This window comes from Chinchilla lanigera, unplaced genomic scaffold (genome assembly GCF_000276665.1).
Source record: "Chinchilla lanigera isolate Chin_1 unplaced genomic scaffold, ChiLan1.0 scaffold00001, whole genome shotgun sequence".
In the NCBI taxonomy this organism is placed as follows: domain Eukaryota; kingdom Metazoa; phylum Chordata; class Mammalia; order Rodentia; family Chinchillidae; genus Chinchilla; species Chinchilla lanigera.
Window position 1 is genome coordinate 22274095 of NW_004955402.1, and position 7623 is coordinate 22281717.

Consider the following 7623-nt stretch of genomic DNA (forward strand, 5'->3'; position numbering starts at 1 on the left):
GTCCCGCGTCCCTTTGTGGCCGGCGCTGCCGCGGGCTGGGACGCGGGGTCCGGGTCGGAGACTCCGGGGCCGACGGACACGCGGCGTCCCCGGTTGGCAGCTGCGGTGAGCCGCGAGTTTCCGTCCTAGTTTGACATTGAGTTAGAACCGTTTTTCTTTTAGAAGACGGAAGTTTGTTTTATGGACAAAAATGTAGTTAAATATGGCTTCTGGGCTTCGGCCGTCCGGTACCTGGAGCCGCGGTACCAGCCGGACCCTCGCGGGCCGGCGCGACGGGGGAGGGGAGGACGCGCCAGCTGCGGGGGGCGGGGGCTGTCGACCCGCTGCCCGCGGAGAGGACCCGGCCTCGAATCTGCAAAGGTCTGGGCACGGGAAGTAGCGGGCTCCAGGTAATGTGGCAGCCCTTTCTGGAGGAATGAATGAATGAAATGTCATTCACTCGCTCATAATCAATACAGTTCCCATTTAAAGATTTCCCGAGAATTGGAATGGTTTGCATTGTCATTGCCTCCTTCACCTGGTCAACTTTGCCTAGCGACCTCCCCCCTCCCACCCTCAAAGTTGTGACCTTGACCTCGTTCTCAAAGCCACTTAGCTAACCAACTCTTTTTATTAGTCTAGTGCTTTTTACGCCATAGACCTAGACTGTCTAGACCTAGGCAGTGGTAGCCACTGAGCGCATGTGGTTATTTAAATTAAAGTTAAATTTAAAACTATGCGGCTCCTCAGTCACTAGCCACATTTCGTGTGTTCAATACCCAAGTGTGCCAGGTGGCTACAGCAGAACAGCACTGGTCCATACCATACATCCATTTGCTTATTTGGCAAGCATTTATCGAATGCTCTCTGTCTAGGTTTTAAGTCTTGGGAGTACTGTGGTGAATGAGAGATACACAGTGTCCTTGCCTTTGTGGAGCTTGTATTTTACATGGTAGTTTGAGGGTGTTTCCATGATACTTAGGAGCTTTGCTAAATTTTTCGGTATGGCTCTTGGGCAAGCTTCACCCCTTGTCACCTGGGAATCTGGAAGAGGTGCAGAATATAAGGCCCCAATATACAGGACTTAATTAGGAGCTTCCTTCACTGGATTCAGGTTATTTGAGTGTACTTTGGAAGGTTATTTGAATGTACTTTGAGATCTGAGAAGCCTTTATTCACAGTACCAGTGATAACTGGGTTTAATGAATGTTCCGATGATTTGTTTGGTACTTCTTTTAAGCAGCAGGCTGTAAAACTTAGAGCTTTCACTGTTTATGCAAATACTTGTTAAAAATTTGACTTCCTCAGCTCGAGTTTAAGCTTTGTGAGAATTTCTGTTCTAGCTCATGTATCCCTTGTGCTGGGTAAGCAGTAGTCACTCAGTAAATGCTGAGTAAATGAGTGAATGGCTGGGATAATTAAAACTGGGTTGTTACTCCCAGTCACATGGCATCAGGTGAGATCATGGGCCCAGTGTGACAATGAAGATGATCTGTTTGTAGCTTTTCAGCTGGAAGCCCTAGCCACCTGATTGGAATTTTGCTCCTGGTGTGCCCTTTCTCTCTAATAATCTAAGAGAAGAGTAGGAAATTTGAATCTTAATCATATGTTAGTGCTTCATATAAATTTTTGTTATTAAATTCCAGACTTTATTTGGGTTTCTCCAGTTTTTCCATTAATATTCTCTTGTTCTAGGATCCATTCCAAGGAACTACAAGGTATTTAGGCAGCATGTGTCTTTAGTCTTTGGTCTGTGACTTTTTTTTAGTCTTGTTTTTCATAATTTTGTTGGTCTGGAAGAGTACTGTCCTTTTTTTTTGTTTTGTTTTTCTTTTATTGGGAGGGTTGTTGCGCTGTGTTGCCTGGGTTGGTCTCGACTCCTGGGCCCAAGTGATAATTCTGCCAAAAACCCCATCCTGTCCCAAGCCCTGGGACTGCAGGCTTGTACCATCAAGCCTAGCTAGCCATCCTTGTGTCTAGACTCAGCCAGTTGAGGGAAAAGGCTCTCAAACTCAGGGAAGTAAGGCCACAAAGGGGTAACTCCATTTCTGCTCTTGTTTATGTGACACATACATCTCTTACCCTTCGGCAACAACATATAGCATCAGCACTTCGTTTTCAGTAACAGATTTCTTTTATACAGTTTCTAATTGGTTGAGATTCAGCAGTGTTACAACATCGCACTTGTATACCACTGTTTTAAAATAAACTGGAGTTTTATTTTTGTAATGAGTTAAAATAAGGGCTGATGTAGGGAAGGGTGGAGAACAGATGAAAGAGACAGTAGGTCAAAAAGGGACCAAGACAAAGGGAGTGAAAGAAAATAGAGGAAGGGGTGAGCATAGAATAAAACTAGATGTGGATACTTATTGTTTGTTCAGTCAATTCATATCTGTTGTGTGATTAATGTATGCCACTGGGGTGATTCAGAGAGCAACCTAGATGCCTAGACTGTGCAGTTCACAGTGGAGTTTGTGCTTCTACCAGAATCTAATGTTTGCTGATTTGACAGGAAGCAGAGCTCAAGTGGTAATGGTAGAGATGTGGAGAGGGCTGTAAATACAGATGAAGCTTCCCTCACTTGCCTCCTGCTGTGGGGCCCTGGTTTCTAACAGGCCACAGACTGGTACAAGGCCTTGGGGACTCGCCCCCCCCCAATAAAGAAAAGGATGTTGAGAGACTATAGATGGTGGAAGGTGGTGGTGGGGATGTGGAACGGGTTTGGAAAAGAACTTTTTTTTTTTTACATTTTATGAGCTTGAGTTACATGTGTACTCCAGTGTAACTTAAATAAGTTAACATACCAAGCATTTACATCATGCCCCTGCCCCACCCCAACTCTGTTGTTTCCCTTTGGCGAGTAACCACTCTCTCGAGTTCCAGTGAGAATCCCTGGTCTGCTTTTTAACTAGAATTTCATACAAAGTTATGTGATGCTTTTTAAAAACTCAGCTGAATATTTCTGAGATTTAGACTCTCAGTAGCCCATTCCTATTCCTGGTTGAGTAGTATTCCTCTTTCGGTTGTCCATCTTTTTCTTAGTAGCTGGTGCTTTTGATTGGCTGGATTGGTGAGGAACACTTCAAAGGCATTTGAGAGCTGGGCTTGGTGGTGCATACCTGTAATCCCAGCACTCAGAAGGCCGAGGCAGGAGGGTCTTTGTGAGTTTAAGACCATCCTGGGCTAAGGTGAGCTCAAGGCCAACCTGAACTGCACAAGGAGACCCTGTCTCCCAGAGACCAAAAAAAAAAAAAGGAATTAAAACTCCTTTACTGAGGGTTTAGGGACCCTCTCAAATCACCCAGTCTTTCTGTTCTTTCACAGCACAACACAACACACTACACACATGCACACTCACATGTAGGCACTTCTTTTTCCATAGGCACTCCTTGTTTCTGGTGCAGTGCTTTTATTCTCTTCCTAGGATCACCCTCCTCCCCACTTACGAAAATGCCTTGGTATGGGGAATCTAACTTACAACCTCGCATTTGCCAGATAGGTGTTGTGCGCTGAGCTATATCCCTGGCCCCTCCTTTTGTTCAAATATTTGATCACTTCCCATCTCCTTGTTCCACTGTTGATTTGTGCACGTTTGTCACTATAATTGAACGTGTGGTATTTGAGGTTACAGGTAAAATGTGATGTTCATACCTGTGTGTCTTCACTTAGGCCAGCATAAAGTAAGATTAGTAATGCATTAAGAGGGAGATCTGAAATGTTCACATTTGGGTGGTGACCACTCTTAGAATAGTGAGTGAAGGTCTAATTTTTTTTTAAGTTAAACTTCTTATAGTGAGATAATTACAGATCTGCATGCAGTTGTAAGAAATACTTCAGAAACATCCTATGTCCCTCAGTTTACTCATTTACTCCCCGTGGTATCATTTTATAAACCTAGTACACTGTCAGATCCATGATCCTGACATCGACACAGATAAGAGACAGAGCATTTCTCTCTCTCCATCCCAAGGCATTTTTTTAATGTTTTATTTTGAGACAGATTTCGGCTAAGTTGACCAGGCTGTTTTGAATTTGTAGTCTTCCTGCCTCAGCCATGGTTACTTCTCTCTTAACCACCCATTCTGTAAGTTTTAGTAATCATTAATCTGTTCTCATTTCTGTAATGTCATTTGAAGAATTTTATAGATATAATCTTGTAGTAAGTACCTTTGGAATTGGCTTTTTTCATTCAACATAATTCTATAACAGTAACCAGGTTGTTGTATGTATCAATAGTCGCTTCTTTTTTCTTGCTGAATAGTATTTAATAATACAGATGTAGAACTGTGGTATACTTTTGTTTCTTTTAACTGTTCATGTATTACACATCTGACTGTTTCCAGTTTTTGGCTATTTCAAGTAAAGCTGCTATCAGCACTCACATCCAGAGTTTTGTGTGAACAAGAGTTTTCATTTGTCTTTGTTAAATGAGCAGGAATGCAATTATTAGGTTGTGTGATATTCATATGCTTAGTCTTTAAAGAAACTGCCAAAATGTTTGCTAGAGCAGCTGTAACATTTTGCATTGCTAACAGCAATGTATGAATGCTCAGTTTCTCTGCATCCTCCCCCCATTTATGTTACCACTGTTTTCCCTAATGTCTGATGATATTGAGCATCCTTTTTAGTGGTGCTAGGGCATCAAACATTGAGCTTAAGAGTTCTTTATATATTCTGGGTACTAGTCCTGCGTCAGAAATGTGATTTTTCTGTTGATTGAATGTCTTTTTGGGGCTGGGGATTTAGCTCAGTGGCAAAGCGCCTGCCTGGCAAGCTCAAGGTCATGAGTTCAATTCCTGGTACCGGAAGAAAAACAAACAAAAAACAAAAACAAAAAAAAGAATGTCTTTTCATTTTCTAAACATGGTCTTTTGAGAACAAAGTTTTTAAACTTTGTTGTAGTCTAGTTTCTCAATTTATTCTTCTGTGGATCTTGCTTTTTGTGTCAGATGTAGAAACCCTTGGCCTAGATCTGCATCCCAAATATTGTCTCATGTTTTTTTCCTGACCCATTTTGAGTTACTTTTTGTATAAGGTATGAGACTGAGGTCAAGGTTTGTTGCTTATGGATGTTCAGTTGCTTCAGCACAGTTTATTAAATGGGATTGGGTACCTTCAGGGTGATATGGCAATAAACACACCATTTATTAGAAAGGCTATCTGTTGTATGTTTGTCAAAAACTAGTTGGGTGTATTTGTGTAAATCAATTTCTAGATTCTCTGTTTTGTTCCACTGATCAGTGTGTCTGCCAATATTATACAGGTTTGGTTACTGTAGCTATAAAATCTTGAGTTAAAAAACTTTTAAATGAGGTACACTGATTTTTCCTACTTTATTATTATTATTATTTTGTCTTCTTTTTGAGACAGGGTCTCGCTATGCAGTTCAGGCTGGCCTCAAACTCACAACGATCCTCCTCCCTCGACCTCCTGAGTACTGGGATTACAGGCGTGCACCACCACTTTATGCTTGTTTATTAAAGTTGACTTAGTTATTCATGTTCCTTTGCTTTTTTTGTATACATTGTATAATAATCTACATCTTGCTGGGATTTTGGTGGAAATTTCATTAGACCCGAATCATTTGAGGAAAATGGACATTTTTACTATGTCGCATTTTGAAACCTGTGTTATCTGTCTTGCTGTTTATTTAGGTCTTTGACTTTTTTCTTTTTATGTTTTTGAGATAGAGTCTTGCTGTGTAGTCGAGGCTGGTCTCAAACTCTGTGATTCTCCTGCCTCAGTCTCCTGAGTGCTGGGATTACAGGTGTGCACTATGGTGCTCAGCAGGTCTTTGATTTCTTTCATCAGCATTGTGTAGTTTTATCATACACCTCTTGTATGTATATTTCCTTAGATTTTATTGAGTTTTTGTTAGATTTACATGTAAATATGTTACATGTAATGTTATCTATAATATATATAATATACTATATATAATGTAAATAACATACGGTAAGTGGTGTTGAAGTTTTAATTTTAATGTCCAAGTATTAGAAAAATATAACTTTTATATGCTGATGTTGTAGTCTGTGATCTTTTTTATGTGTTGATCTTGGGTTTTATGATCTTGCTGAACCCACTCATTAGTTCTAGGAATTTTTGTAGATTCCTTGGGATTTTTTTTTTTTTTTTTTTTTTAATGTAGACAACCATAAATCACCCTGCAGACAGGGGTGATTTTATTTCTCCTTCTGTATTTTACATGTATAATATTTTATGTCCTTTTCTTGGCTTACTGCTGTGACTAAAACTGCTGTTACTATGTTGATTAAGAATGGTGAGAAAAGACATCTTTACTTTTTTTGCTGATCTTAGGGGAAAAGTGTTTATTCTTTCATCATTACATATATGTTAAATACAGGTTTTTCTTTAGTGCCCTTTATCATGTTGAGCATCTGAATTCTATTTACTGCTCTTTTGTTCCCCTTCCTTTCTGAGAGTTTTGATCATGAGTGGGTGTTGAATTGTGTCTGCTGTTTTTGTCAATCAAATTAATACGATGTACCCCCCTTTTTCTTTTTTTCTGGTACTAGGGATTAAATCCACATCCTTGTACTCCTTCATACCTACATGCTAATCCCACTCTCTACCCCTGAGTTACATCCCCACAATTGTGCTTCTTGATATGATGGAATATATTGATTTTTAAATATTAAGTAGTTTTTTGTATATATTTCTTTTTTTTTTGGTTTTTCTTTTGGTTTTTCTCCGGTACCGGGAACCGAACTCACGACCTTGCGCTTGCCAGGCAGGCGCTTTGCCGCTGAGCTAAATCCCCAGCCCCTGTATATATTTCTGAATTGTATTTACTACTGTTTTGTTAAAAAAAGTTTTGTCTTTATATTCATGAGAGCATTTAATACTATAGATTTCTCTCTCAGCACTGCTTTAGCTATATCCCACTAATATGTTATATTTTTATTTTCATTCAGTTAATGTGTATTTTGTTTTTGTGACACTTTTTCATTTACCCATGGTTATTTTGAAGTGTGTTGTAAGTGTTGGGATAGTTTCCTCTTATCTTTCTGTTTCTGGTTTCTAGTTTGATTCCATTATGGTTGGAGAACATACTCTGTGTATTTCAGCTATTTTAAATTTGTTGAGGTTTGTTTTATGGCCCAGAATACAATCTGTTTTGCTCTGTGTTCTGTGGGCACTTGAATAGAATGTGTTTTCTGCTGCCATTGGGTATAGTGTTTTCTAAGGGTCAGTTAGATCCTGAGGGAAGAAATCTTGATTTTGTTAGGTGAAATATCCTGATAGTTAATGTTGGAAATTAATTTGAGTTTTTAAAAACCTTTTTTGGAGGAAAAAAGGACCAGAACTCTACAGGTTGGCACCATGGAAGTTAGCGCCAAGGAAAGAGCTGGTAGGGTTTGTGAGTGTTAAGAGGAGGAGTTTATAGTAAAATGAATCCAAAACTATAGAAAGGAATACAGTTAAATATATAAGTAAATGATAGCGTCCTTGAAAAGAAGGAAGGACTCAGAGAAAGACGAAGAAAGGGAATGTGAAGTAAAATTGAGGTGGAAGGAACTTGAATCCAGTGAGGTAGAATATCTGTTGATGATGCTGTTGAATTCTTTCATTCTTCTTTTTTTTTTTTCAGTGTTGGGATTGAACCCAGGGCAGATGCATGCC